Source organism: Balaenoptera ricei, chromosome 4 (genome assembly GCF_028023285.1).
Source record: "Balaenoptera ricei isolate mBalRic1 chromosome 4, mBalRic1.hap2, whole genome shotgun sequence".
In the NCBI taxonomy this organism is placed as follows: domain Eukaryota; kingdom Metazoa; phylum Chordata; class Mammalia; order Artiodactyla; family Balaenopteridae; genus Balaenoptera; species Balaenoptera ricei.
This window is the reverse complement of record NC_082642.1, coordinates 37032491-37047841: the sequence shown is the minus strand read 5'-3', so window position 1 is coordinate 37047841 and position 15351 is coordinate 37032491. Positions and strand designations below refer to the sequence as shown.

Genomic DNA, 15351 nt, shown 5'->3' with positions numbered 1-15351 from the left:
TGAGCCACAACTACCGAGCCCACGAGCCACAACTACTGAGCCCATGCACCACAACTACTGAGCCCACGTGCCTAGAGCCCGTGCTCCGCAACAAGAGAAGCCACCGCAATGAAAAGCCCACGCACCGCAACGAAGAGTAGCCCCCGCTCGCCGCAACTAGAGAAAGCCTGCACAAAGCAATGAAGACCCAACGCAGCCATAAATAAATAAATAAATAAATTTAAAAAAAGAAAACTTCTCATAAAGCATAGTTTTGATCATCCAGGTCAGCTCAAAACCAAATAAGAGGTTTCAATTATTCATTTGCATTCATGTTTATAATACCTTTGATGTCAGATAATAATACTTTAATTGTTGCAAGATAATTAGAACCAAAAAAGAGCAGACTTACTACGTAAATGATGCAGTCACAACAAAACCCATGGCATCGTGGCTTACTGGCCTGTGAAGGATTTGGCAGTGGTCAAGGAAAAAAAAGTAGTGGGCGATGTCAGTTACTGCGATTGAGGATAAAGTCCAGGCTTCCCAGATCTGGGGCAGGTGAGAAGGATCAGAGAGGTATTTGGCACATATACAGGTAAATTTCTTAAAAGAAAATGCATCGCAGTCTTAATTGTATTTTTCCATTAATTATTAAAAGCAAAGCGGTTGCTTTGTCAGTGAAGGGATGGAAGATATTTGCAGTCATTTCCCCGAGGTGTCTTTATTCCACCTTGATGATGGATAGCTTGCGCCATAGGTGAGGTAATCTAAAACAAGGCAGATTTTCTTGCCTGAGGCTAAAAAACATTTCCTTGATTGTTGAAGGGAGACCAGAAATGAAATGCGTTCAGACACTGATGGATCCTGAGAAGAAATCCTGCACCTGTCCCATCTAGGAGCCCAAAGTAGGAACAGAAACTGCAGTTAAGTTTGGGGCGATCAGAGCAGAGAGGACTTGGCCTCCCATTCTTGAATGAAGACGATGAAGTCAGCAAGACCCCACAGGAGAAATGGATGTGTGTGGACGAGTTGCCCAAGCCTACAAGTAACAAAGAAGTGTCTGGACAATTTTGTAAGGTTGAGAGAGGCCCCAAAGTAGCCTGAGTTTAAATAATGCCGCCACAAAATTTCCTGTAGCCCGATGTGACATAGGAGCAGTAGAATTATCACTGGCACAGTGTACCTAAGAATGGCACAGAAACCAGCTCAGAGTAGGAGAGAGATTGACTGGAAACAGCTTGGAATGAGGGTCTCTGCTGGGCCTGCGTGGACCAGCAATGGAGCACTGGAGACCTCAGCTGACTGTGGACCGAGGGCAACACAGACCAGCTGCCCCACCCGGGACTTGACACCATAATGGAGTTATTCTCCAGTGTTACCGGGCGTCGGGATTACCCAGAGAGCCTGCTAATGCACACATTTAGGGGCCCCGCCCCCAGAGTTCCTGATTCAGCAGGTCTGGGATGGGGACTGAGAATCTGCGTTTCTAACACGTGCTCAGGTCACGCTGATGTGGCCTCAGGACCACATTTGGAAAATCACTGCTAGGATGCACCCGAACCCCCTAACTTATGTGAAACCCAGATATGTGGGAACTCCCAGAGCTCATACAATGTGTATACGTATGGGAAGATACTGACATTTCTCACACACCTGCACGTGGGAACTAAGATTTGTATCCATCACAGAGATACGGGCAAACAGTTTCCTAAATCTCTACTTGGTTATTTTCTCCTCTGGAAAGCATCAATTCCTATTCTATTGGCAGCACTGAATAGAATTCTTAAATATACCCAGTAATATGTTAGTGATTTATTTCTTCAACACTTAATGAAATCAAGGTCATTGGTGTTGGAAGCCACTGTCTAAAGTATTCTAAATAAATTATAGACAGGATAGCAATGATTATATTTTTTAATAGATCTTTATTGGAGTATAATTTCTTCACAATACTGTGTTAGTTTCTGTTGTACAACAAAGTGAATCGGCCATATGCATACACATATCCCCATATCCCCTCTCTCTTGAGTCTCTTCCCACCCTCCCTATCCCACCCCTCTAGGTCATCGTAAAACATCGAGCTTATCTCCCTGTGCTATGCTGCTGCTTCCCACTAGCTAACTATTTTACATTTGGTAGTGTATATATGTCGATGCTACTCTCACTTCACCTCAGCTTCCCCCTCCACCCACTGGGTCCTCAAGTCCATTCTCTATGTCTATGTCTTTATTCCTGCCCTGCCACTAGGTTCATCAGTACCATTTTTTTTTCAGGATTCCATATATATGTGTTAGCATACGGTATTTGTTTTTCTCTTTCTGACTTACTTCACTCTGTGTGACAGACTCTAGGTCCATCCACTTCACTACAAATAACTCAATTTCATTCCTTTTTATGGCTGAGTAATATTCTATTGTATGTATGTGATATATGCCACATCTTCTTTATGCATTCATCTGTCAGTGGACATGTAGGTTGCTTCCATGTCCTGGCTATTTTAAATAGTGCTGCAATGAACATTGTGGTACATGTCTCTTTTTGAATTACGGTTTTCTGAGGGTATATGCCCAGTAGTGGGATTGCTGGGTCATATGGTAGTTCTATTTTTAGTTTCTTAAGGAACCTCCATACTGTTCTCTATAGTGGTTGTATCAGTTTACATACCCCCAACAGTGCAGGAGGGTTCCCTTTTCACTACACCCTTTCCAGCATTTATTGGTTCTAGATTTTTAATGATGGCTATTCTGACCGGTGTGAGGTGATAGCTCATTGTAGTTTTGATTTGCATTTCTCTAATAATTAGTGATGTTGAGCATCTTTTCATGTACCTCTTAGCCATCTGTATGTCTTCTTTGGTGAAATGTCTATTTAGGTCTTCCACCCATTTTTTAACTGGATTGTTTGTTTTTTTTGATATTGAGTTCCATGAGCTGTTTGTATATTTTGGAGATTAATCCTCTGTCCGTTGTTTCATTTGCAAATATTTTCTCCCATTCAGAGGGTTGTCTTTTTGTCTTGTTTATGGTTTCCTTTGCTGTGCAAAAGCTTTTAAGTTTCATTAGGTCCGGTTTGCTTATTTTTGTTTTTATTTCCATTACTGTAGGAGTCAAAAAAGACTTGCTGTGGTTTATGTCAAAGAGTGTTTTTCCTATGTTTTCCTCTAAGAGTTTTATAGTGTCTGGTCTTACATTTAGGTCTTTAATCCATTTTGAGTTTATTTTTGTGTATGGTGTTAGGGAGTGTTCTAATTTCATTCTTTTACAGGTAGCTGTCCAGTTTTCCCAGCACCACTTATTGAAGAGGCTGTCTTTTCTCCATTGTATGTTCTTGCCTCCTTTGTCATAAATTAGGTGGCCATATGTGGGTGGATTTATCTCTGGGCTTTCTATCCTGTACCATTGAGCTATATTTCTGTTTTTGTGGCAGTACCATACTGTCTTGATTACTGTAGCTTTGTAGTATAGTCTGGGAGCCTGATTCCTCCGGCTCCATTTTTCTTTCTCAAGATTGCTTTGGCTATTCAGGGTCTTTTGTGTTTCCATACGAATTGTAAAATTTTTTGTTCTAATTCTGTGAAGAATGCCATTGGTAGTTTGATAGGGATTGCACTGAATCTGTAGATTACTTTGGGTAGTATAGTCATTTTCACAATATTGATTCTTCTAATCCAAGAACATGGTATATTTCTCCATCTGTTTATGTCATCTTTGATTTCTTTTATCAGTGTTTTATAGTTTTCTGAGTACAAGTCTTTCACCTCTTTAGGTAGGTTTATTCCTAGGTATTTTATTCTTTTTGTTGTGATGGTAAATGGGATGGTTTCCTTAATTTCTCTTTCTGATTTTTCGTTGTTAGTGTATAGGAATGCCAAAGATTTCTGTGCATTAATTTTGTATCCTGCAACCTTACCAAATTCATTGATTAGTTCTAATAGCTTTCTGGTGGCATCTTTAGGATTTTCTATGTATAGTATCATGTCATCTGCAAACAGTGACAGTTTTACTTTTTCTTTTCCAATTTGTATTCCTTTTATTTCTTTTTCTTCTCTGATTGCCGTGGCTAGGACTTCCAAAACTATGTTGAATAAGAGTGGCAAGAGTGGACATCCTTGTCTTGTTCCTGATCTTAGTGGAAATGCTTTCAGTTTTTCACCATTGAGTATGATGTTTGCTGTAGGTCTGTCATATATGGCCTTTTTTATGTTGAGGTAGGCTCCCTCTATGCCCATTTTCTGGAGAGTTTTTATCATAAATGGGTGTTGAATTTTGTCAAAAGCTTTTTCTGCATCTATTGAGGTGATCACATGGTTTTTATTCCTTAATATGTTAATATGGTGTATCACATCAATTGATTTATGCATATTGAAGAATCCTTGCATCCCTGGGATAAATCCCCCTTGATCATGGTGTATGGTCCTTTTAATATGTTGTTGGATTCTGTTTGCTAGTATTTTGTTCAGGATTTTTGCATCTATGTTCATCAGTGATATTGGTCTATAATTTTCTTTTTTGTGGTATCTTTTTCTGGTTTTGGTATCAGGGTGGTGGTGGCTTTGTAGAATGAGTTTGGGAGTGTTCCTTCCTCTGCAATTTTTTGGAAGAGTTTGAGAAGGATCGGTGTTAGCTCTTCTCTAAACGTTTGATAGAATTCACCTGTGAAGCCATCTGGTCCTGGACTTTTGTTTGTTGAAAGATTTTAAAATACAGTTTCAATTTCATTACTTGTGATAGATCTGTTTATATTTTCTAATTCTTCCTGGTTCAGTCTTGGAAAATTGGATCTTTCCAAGAATTTGTCCATTTCTTCGTGGTTGTCCATTTTACTTGCATATGGTTGTTTGTAGTAGTCTCTTACAATCCTTTGAATTTCTGCAGTATCAGGTGTGATTTCTCCTTTTTTATTTCTAATTTTATTGATTTCTGTCCTCTCCCTTTTTTTTCTTGATGAGTCTGGCTAAGGGTTTATCAATATTTTTTATCTTCTCAAAGAATAAGCTTTTAGTTTTCCTGATCTTTGTTATTGTTTTCTTTGTTTCTATTTATTTCTGCTCTGATCTTTATGATTTCTTTCCTTCTACTGACTTGGGTTTTCTTTGTTCTTCTTTCTCTAGTTGCTTTAGGTGTAGGGTTAGATTGTTTATTTGAGATTTTTCTTGTTTCTTTAGGTGAGATTGAATTGCTATAAATTTCCCTCTTAGAACTGATTTTGCTGCATCCTATAGGTTTTGGGTCATTGTGTTTTCATTGCCATTTGTTTCTATGTATTTTTTTATTTCTTCTTTGATTTCTTCAGTGATCTCTTGGTTATTTAGTAGCGCACTGTTTAGTCTCCGTGTATTTGTGGTTTTTACAGTTTTCTTCCTGTAACTGATTTCCAATCTCACAGTGTTGTGGTCAGAAAAGATGCTTGATACAATTTCAATTTTCTTAAATTTTCCGAGGATTGATTTGTGACCCAAGATGTGATCTATCCTGGAGAATGTTCTGTGTGCACTTGAGAAGAAAGTGTATTCTGCCACTTTGGGGTGGAATGTTCTATAAATATCAATTAAATCTATCTGGTCTAACAGTGTTCATTGCAGCACTATTTACAATAGCCAGGACATGGAAGCAATGTTAAGTGTCCATCTACAGATGAATGGATAAAGAAGATGTGACACATGTATGCAATGGAATATTACTCAGCCATAAAAAGAAATGAAATTGAGTTATTTGCAGTGAGGTGGATAGACCTAGAGACTCTCCTACAGAGTGAAGTCAGAAAGAGAAAAACAAATACCATATGCTAACACATATATATGGAATCTAAAAAAAAAAAAAAAAAGGTTCTTCAGAACCTAGCGGCAGGACAGGAATAAAGACGCAGATGTAGAGAATGGACTTGAGGACACGGGGAGGGGGAAAGGTAAGCTGGGACGAAGTGAGAGAGTGGCATGGACATACATACACTACCAAATGTAAAATAGATAGCTAATGGGAAGAAGCCACATGGCACAGGGAGATCAGCTCAGTGCTTTGTGTCCACCTAGAGGGGTGGGATAGGGAGGGTGGGAGGGAGATGCAAGAAGGAGGAGAGATGGGAATCTATGTATATGTATAGCTGCTTCACTTTGTTATAAAGCAGAAACTAACACACCATTGTAAAGCAATTATACTCCAATAAAGATGTTAAAAATAATCTATCTGGTCTATTGTGTCATTTAAAGCCTGTGTTTCCTTATCTATTTTCTGTCTGGATGATCTGTCCATTGGTGTAAGTGGGGTGTTAAAGTCCCCTACTATTATTGTGTTACTGTCGATTTCCCCTTCCATGGTTGTTAGCACTTGCCTTATGTATTGAGGTGCTCCTATGTTGGGTGCATAAACATTTATAATTGTTATATCTTCTTCTATGGTTGATGCCTTGATCATTATGTAGTGTCCTTCCTTATCTCTTGTAACAGTCTTTATTTTAAAGTCTATTTTATCTGATACGAGTATTGCTACTCCAGCTGTCTTTTGATTTCCATTTGCATGGAGTATCTTTTTCCATCCCCTCCCTTTCAGTCTGTATGTGTCCCTAGGTCTGAAGTGGATCTCTTGTAGACAGCATATATATGGGTCTTGTTTTTGTATCCATTCAGCCAACCTGTGTCTTTGGTTGGGGCATTTAGTCTGTTTACATTCAAGGTTATTATTGATATGTATGTTCCTATTACCATTTTCTTAATTGTTTTGGATTTGTTTTTGTGGGTCTTTTTCTTCTCCTGTGTTTCTCACCTAGAGAAGTTTCTTTAGTATTTGTTGTAAAGCTGGTTTGGTGGTGCTGAATTCTCTTAGCTTTTGCTTGTCTGAAAAGCTTTTGCTTTCTCCATCAAATCTGAATGAGATCCTTGCTGGGTAGAGTAATCTTGGTTGTAGGTTTTTCTCTCTCATCACTTTAAGTATATCCTGCCACTCCCTTCTGGCCTACAGAGTTTCCACTGAAAAATCAGCTGATAACTTTATGGGGATTCCTTTGTATGTTATTTTTTGTTTTTCCCTTGCTGCTTTTAATATTTTTTCTTTGAATTTAATTTTTGTTAGTTTGATTAATATGTGTCTTGGTGTGTTTCTCCTAGGGTTTATCCTGTATGGGACTCTGTGCTTCCTGGACTTGGGTGACTATTTCCTTTCCCATGTTAAGAAAGTTTTCCACTATAATCTCTTCAAATATTTTCTCAGTCCCTTTCTTTTTCTCTTCTTCTTCTGGGACCCCTATAATTCAAATGTTGGTGCATTTAGTGTTGTCCCAGAGGTCTCTGAGATTGTCTTCAATTCTTTTCATTCTTTTTTCTTTATTCTGTTCCTCAGCAGTTATTTCCACCATTTTGTCTTCCAGCTCACTTATTCGTTCTTCTGCCTGTTATTCTGTTTCTGATTCCTTCTAGTGTATTTTTAATCTCAGTTATTGTGTTGTTCAACTCTGTTTGTTTGTTCTTTAGTTCTTCTACATCTTTGTTAAACATTTCTTGTATTTTCTCAATCCGTGCCTCCATTCTATTTCCAAGATTCTGGATCATCTTTATTATCACTACTCTGAATTCTTTTTCAGGTAGATTGCCTATTTCCTCTTCATTTATTTGGTCTTGTAGGTTTTTATCTTGCTCCTTCAACTGTGACATATTTTTTTGCTGTCTCATTTTTTTTTTCTTTTTTTTTTTATGAGTGGGATTGTGTTCTTGTCTTACTGGTTGTTTGGCCTGAGGCTTCTGACACTGGAGTTTGTAGGCCTCTGAGGGTGTAGGACCCGGCATGAGAGCCAGGCAGACTTCCCCAGCCAACTGGGCAGGGGAAATGCTGGGTGTGCTCCCCCCAGATCCGAGCCCCCAGGGTCCCTCCAGGTGTGGGAACCCCTCCCCCCTCTCAGCCACCCCTCAGGGCGCCGGTCCTGTCTGGCATCCATTTCTGCTCCCCCTTCAGTCCCCCCACATCCTACCGGTTTGCTCGGGGGTTCTTCCCATCTCCTTGGGCGCCGGGGTCCCCCACCAGCGTCCAGCAGGTGCCCTAGTTGTGGGGAGACACGAACTCCACGTCTTCCCACTCAGCAATGATTCTTTTAAAATACATCGTATCAAGTCACCTCCCTGGTCAAAGTTCCCCAGTGGCTCCCGTGTCACTCAAGTTCAGGCCACCCCACGGTGGCCTGCAAGGCTCTCCATGGCTCAGGGCCCCCCGCCCCCCCATCCTCTCTGCACCCCAGCTACACTGAGCCATCTCCTGTTCCTGGCAAAGCTGGAGGCTGTCCACACCGCAGGACCTGCGTGCACGTCCCTCTGCCCCACCCACTCCTCCTCCAGGTCTCTACTCAAATATTATCACCTTCTCAGGGATGCCTTCTTCTTACCGATAAAAAGGAGCTCCCTTCCCCTTCATTTCCCTTCACTCTCTTTCTGCTTTAGTCCTTTTTTTTTTTTTTTTTTTTTGGCTGCACTGTGTGCAGCACGTGGGATCTTAGTTCCCCGACAAGGGATCGAAGCACACCCCCCTGCAATGGAAGTGGAAAGTCTTAACCACTGGACCTCCAGGAAAGTCCCTATTCCAGTGTCTTTTTCTTCACTTATCATGACCTGACATACATATTTTAGTTTTTTTATTTTCTTCTTTGAAGTGTCTACTAGAATGTAAACACCATGAAAGAAGGAAATCTGCTTTGTTGACTGCTAGATCCCCGGGGCCTAGGAAGCGCCTGGCAAGTAACATCACTCAGTCAACGACTGTCGAATGAATGAACAGAAAGGCCCAGCAGACCAACGGGACCAAGAACCCTTCTGCCACAAATGCCCAAAGAGGCAGGAGGGAAACTGTCCACCCCAGGATACACCCCACCAGTTCCCTCTGCGTGCCCAACTTCCCCTCCTCTCACCCCCATGCCCTACCCACCAGCACTAAGAAGAGGTACGTAGCTGCTATCTGCAGGAGGAAAGGAGGCAACAAGGCAAGGGAGAGGCACAGGGAAAGCCAGGGGCAAGGAGAGAAGCCCTCCTTCTCCACGCCAGGTAACCCCCTCGGGTGAAGATGCAAGAATGGCCTGTGATCCTGTGCCCCAGGGACAAGCACGGTCCACATCTGGTGCATAAACATCCTTCTAGACGTTCATATGTGCAGAGATACACAAGCATATTAATCACTTTTCAACTTTCAGGGTAGACTTGACTCCAGACAAAGATCTCTAGGGGTTAATCCCAAAGGACTGTAAAATCCAAAGATCAGCTCAACAGAAGAGACGGGCAGAGGGCAGGTGGAGAGGCTTACACTTGAACAATAGCTTCCCTAAGCTTTCCGGAAGCTGAGAGTTTCTCTGCTCCAAGGTCAACAAACATAATTGTTTTGGTTAAGTGTTGTGTTTAGGTAAGTGATGTCAAAAGGGTCAAACATGTTTTCATTCTCAACGTTTATCAGAAACACGAAGTGCCACAATGTAGCACTCAATTGTCACTGTCTTCCTGGAGACCTTTGAGAACTTAATGAGTTCGTCCTTTTACACTAGGAGAGAGTTCAAACTGAAAGAATCTTTCCGACGAATCACATTAAAATTTACTCCAGACGGCCAGCGCTCTGAGCTAGAAGAGTAAAGACAAGTCTTCCACGTGCACTTCATTTGCTTACATGGCCTACGATTCCCTAAGAAGAAGCCCACAACTTATACCCCAGCCAAAGAGAAGGAGGAGCGGGCCAGCTCCACCTTTGGGAAGAAGAGGAGGAAGAAGAAGAAGGAGGCATATTTTAGTTGCATGGGGAAAATCCTAAAGCAAACCCACCCGGACTTCAGTGGGTGCTCCTGGATCTTGGATGCACTGGGAGCTCTGGAGGATTTGGTGGCTGGAACGGGTTAGCCTAGAGGCGGTTAGATTGTCCCTCTACATCCACAGAAGAGCCGTCACCAGCAGAGAGATCCTTGAGGCAGTCAAGCAGAGATGCTCTCTGAAGAGCTTGGGAATAAATGAAGTGAATCTGAATGGCCCTGTTGTTGAAAAGATTACACTTGTCAAACAAAATTGGATCCGCTGGAGGGCTGAGCTGGAAGATGAAGTATCTGAGAAGTACCCACTGCAATGGTGGTCTTGGTGTGACACACCTGGTCTCTGGGATTTTTAGTCTTGGACTTAATTTGTGAAAAAAATAAAAAATAAAGGAAAGGCACTTTCAAAAAAAAAAAAATTTACTCCAAATGTCTTTTAGCTTTTGGACCTTAAATAAGAGATGAAGGTTTTTTCTGAATCAAAATGTATCTTCTTGCTTAATGCAATGATAAATTTCCATAGAAGCTGCCCAGATCATACTTCAATGAAACCAAAGATCCAGAGAGGTCACAAGGAAGAGATTGAAGTGACTTTCAATTTAAAGCGATTAGAGGTTCAGGAAAAGCAACGCTTCCGGATGTCAAAGTTGTCCAGACTCTCAAATCTTGACTTTGGAGATTTAGAACACCATTGTGCTAAGGGGCATGGAGGCATCCCCCTACCAGCATGTTCCTTTCTAAACTTTTTCTCCCCCTTTCTCTTCAGGCTCTGCACCTATTCCTACCACAGAGTAGATACAGAGAAGGTTTGTACTAAAAGTTATAAATGAACGGATGAATAAGTATCTCTACATGTCCATCAGAAATCCCACTACCTCCTGGTAAATTTTTTAATATCAAGTTTGCATTTGTTATCTTATTGATTCATAGTAAAAAGCAATGTGTGTAATTATTTTGCCAACAGCCTTCCCAGTAGACAGCAGCATATGGTAGGAAGATCATGGGTTTCTGAACATATATATAAATTTGAGGCTTTACTACCTCTTGTGCCCTTGGACAAGTTGTTTGACTTTCTTTTGCCCCAAATGTCTTGTTTGTGAGATGGGAATACTAGCATTTATTTTGTGTTGGGAGAGACAATTCTCCACAACTAAAGAAGAAACAATTCTTCCCCATTCTTGGCAGGTCAAGTTCTCACGCTGCCATCTCTCTGGTTCTCTGCAGCCAGAAATGTTCTGTTTTTAAGGACTCGTGTGATCCCCTTGGCTCCACTGGGATAACCCGGGGCCATCTCCCCACCTCAAGGTCCTCAATCACATCTGCCACATAAAGGAACGTACTCACTTGTCTGGGGGGTGGGGATTAGGATCTAGACTAATTAAGACTTTGGGGAAGGACCTTATTCTTCTGACCACACTCTACTTCTAGAAGCCTCCCACGATTTGCTAATTCTCAAAATTGTTCAACTTGACCATTTCCCAGAAAGGTTACAATTTTTCTAAAGGTGAACGTCTCTGCCACAGTGAGGAGAATGAACAGGGCCGAGTGACAGGGTGTCTCTAAATTTCTTCCAATTTCTACACATTATCAGAAAAAAAAAATGATCAAAGGAATCCTCCTGGGATTTAAGGGAAGCTGTCGGGTGCCAGTAACCGTGGTGACAGAAGTTCCAAGAAGAATGTGTATGTGAGAGCAGATGAAACCAAAGCCTTGGCCACACAGAGAACCTCTGGGAAGCAATGCATTCTAGAAGAGTGGAGTTTGAAGCATCCAAATTGCCTTTTCTTGAAACAACAGGAACGTCTGAAATGACTCCTGTCCATGAGACTTTCTTAACAGTGTGAGATTCAGGGGCAATTAAAGTGATATGACAATCATATCATGTGAGGTCCCTTATCTGAGAGATGGGAGCATTGGCAGGAGTAGGAAGGAAGAGAGTGTGTGTGCACCTTGTAGCTAAGGATCAAGTTCACACCCACAGGAAAAGTCATTTATTCAAATATATTTATGAGCAGCTCTGTACACAAACAAAAACAAAAAGCCCTGTGCTAGGTGCTCCAGCCTTGAGGATGAATTAGTCAAGAAGCCTATCCTTAAGGAATTTGCACTCTACCATTGAAGGTGAGAAACAAATTATTCTGAGAGCATCGGGGGTGAACAGGAGTTCTGTAGAGCAGTGCTTCTCAAACTTTAACATGTCTGCATGTCTCCAGTTCAAATGTACACTCAACAGCACAAAATGGGGAGTAAGGCGGGTGGAAGGGGTGAGCACAGAGATAAGAGCCCCTGCGCAGAGAGGACGGATCCAAGCCTGACAGACCGGGGCCAATCCAAGAGCCCATGCCCCGCGTCTCAGCTTCTAAACTTAACAGACACAGGTGAAGAGACCAAGCAAGAAAACCAGAATATTCCCGGGCCGGAAGAACGTGACCAATCACTGCCAGCCATGAGCCTGCCACCGCTGCTGCTGCACCCGGTCTGCATGTGATGGGTGTGCACGGATGAAGGCTGGCTCTCCCCACATCCCTCCACTCCCTCCCTCCCTCCCTCTCCCTCTTCCTCTCTCTTTCTCCTCCTTTCTCCCCTCCTCTCATTCTCCCCTCCTTTCTCCCCCTCCTCTCATTCTCCCCTCTCTCATTCTCCCCTCCTTTCTCCCCCTCCTCTCCTCTCATTCTAGCCGTGTACACACGGCTATATTTAAAATGGATATCCAACAAGGACCTACTGTACAGCACAGGGAACTCTGCTCAGTATTCTGTAACAACCTAATTGGAAAAAGAATTTGAAAAATTATAGATACATGTATATGTATAACTGAATCGCTTTGTTGTACACCTGAAACTAACACAACATTGTTAATCAACTATGCTCCAATATAAAGTAAAAAGTTTAAAAAAAAAGAATGTATGGGTTTTCAATGCATTAACAGTGTGACTTTGTCACCAATAGAAATCACAGATATTTTCATATCTTAGGATATTGTGTAAGCTCATCATAACCTTGAAATTATGGTAGTTATTAGACTTGCTGCTAGATCTTGTTATATATAACATATATAATATATACTTTACACATTATAATGTGTAAATAAAGAATCACATATGTTTTGCTATCACAAATTTTTTTGAAAGAATATATGGGTTTTCAAACTGAAAGGGCACACAAAGTGTCAAGAAGGATAAATTTTAAAAATATGTTAAGAAGACTAACACCTAGAACATTGTGGTGCTACTTCAGAAAACCAAAGGTAAAAAGAAAATCCTAAAACTTCCAAAGAAAATAAATAAGTAGACAAAAAAATCCATGGCAATCGGATGGTACTGCATTTCTCACTGTCATACCTGGGGGCAGGAAGACAATGAAACAGTACCTTGAAACTATTTTCAACTTGTAATTATTACCTAGTCCTTTAAGAATGAGGAGAAAATAAATGTTTTCTAATATTCAAGAATTTAAAAGTTTGTAACCTGTGAACTCTCTCTGAAAGAAATGCCTAGACAACAGGCTTAGAGGAAAACTAAAGCAAGAACAAAAAATTAAGCTAAATGATGATACAGGCTAATAGCAGTTTGGAATTATATGACAATATGAGACTGCGAGGAAAGGAAAGAAGGAAAAGAAGAAGAGGTACGAGAAGTTTCTCCTGTTTTTGAGAGAAGGAAGAAGATACTGGACAGGAAAAAATGTAAGTTTTAATATGTCTATTGATGGTTTTTAATGTTATTTTTTCAACAGTAGAAAGGAAGGTGTGTATAACTTTAATAATCCCTCTTAAGCAATACACTAACAAAAGAAGCTAAAAAAACAGACTGGCAAATTTGTCTACATAAAAACGTAAAACTCGCGTGGGTCAGAGAAACTGTGAACGGTGTTAAAATAGCAAGGAACAGACAAGCTTCATACTGGAGAAAATATTTGCAAATCATATGTCTAACAAAGGATTTGCGTCCAGAACATATGAAGAACTCTCAGAAATCAACAGTAAAAAACCAAAAAACCCAGGTTTTTGGTGAGAAAATTACAGAATAGTCACTTGACCAAAGAGGATATGCAGAAGGCAAATAGACACATGTACAGATACTCTACATCACTGGGCGTTAGGAAAATGCACATTAAGCACAACAAGACACCATGTCACATGCATTAGAGTGGATAAAATAAAAAATACAACACCAAATGCTGAGCAGATGCAATGCAGTTGGAACTCTCATGCACTGATGATGGAAATGCAAATGGTAAAGCCACCTGGGAAAACAGATTGATGATTCCTTACACTGTTAGACATACACTTAACACATGACCCAGCAAGTTCACACCTAGATACTTCCCCATAAGAAATGAAAACTTAGTTTGCTCTACAACCTGTACATGACTGTTTACAGCAGCACTAGTCAGCCAAAAACTGGACACAACACAAACGTCCATCAATAATAGAATGGATGAGCAAATGGTGATATACAGGGGAATACCAGACCATAAAGAGAGAAAGATCTGTGCCCACACTCAGTGACATGGAAGAATCTGTCAACACCACATTGAGCAAAAGAAGCCAGACATGATAGGGCACATCTTGTATGTTGTCATTTATACAAAGTACCAAAGGAGCAACGTTCGAAGGGAATGCAGACTGGGAGAGTACACAAGTCAGATGCTGGTAATATTTTGTTTCTTAATCTGAGTGATGGTTACAGGGGTATGTTCAGTTGTTGAAAATTTACCAAGTTGTGTACTTATGATCTATGCCCTTTCCTACAATAAATTACACTTGAACATTTTTTAAAGAAGAAAATACATAATGTAGGCCCCCAAATACCCAGTAAACATGTAAAAGGATTAATCTACCACTATTTAGGGGAATATAAACTAAAGCACTGGTGACATACCAGTTTTATCCATCAGAGTGGCAAAATCACAAAGATAAAAATATGAATATTTTAGGAGGGTGTGAAAAATGGGTACTTCCATGTATGTATTGATGATTGCACCAATGGGCTCAGCCTTTTGCAGAGTAATCTGGAAGTTTATCTATTCATGTGTTTCAGTGTGCACACCAAGTGACCAAGCATTTCCACTCATATAGATATCTGTTCTTCCTGCATAAAGAGGCATGCACAAGGCTGTCTACTGCATCATCATTTGTAAAACCAGAAAATTGGAAACAATGCAAGTTCCTATCCAAGGAAAATGAATTTTGGAACATCTCTAAAAATAATGAGCTGAATGGCGATACATGAGCCCAGGATGCCTGCCAGCTGTATACCTGTGGCTGTGTGACCATCAGTCTATTTCTTTCCCCACTGAAAGTAATTTAAAAGCTGCCTGATTGGCTCGGCTGTCTTGGTTATTTAGTTATAAGGATAGAGTGGAGCAGGTCAAGGGACAAGAGACCTAGCACATGCTACGTAGTCAATAAACATTTCAATAGAGGCGTCATTGTTGGAGGTGTTACTGAAAGCCATCCACTTCCTCTGGTCTGTTTACCCTGTAACAGTAGTGATCTCAGAGGAGCTTCCATGGCTATGTGTTTATGACTCATATAAACATACAGATGTTTAATGGAAATGTAAATAAAGAATCAAAAAGTTAAAAAATAAATAAATAAAAATAAAA

At 40.7% G+C, this 15351-nt stretch overlaps 1 pseudogene; it reads left to right on the top strand.

The window, feature by feature from the left end:
- Window positions 1-487: 487 nt before the first annotated feature.
- On the top strand, window positions 488-10097 carry LOC132364332 (histone H2A.N-like; annotated as a pseudogene).
- Window positions 10098-15351: the final 5254 nt, after the last annotated feature.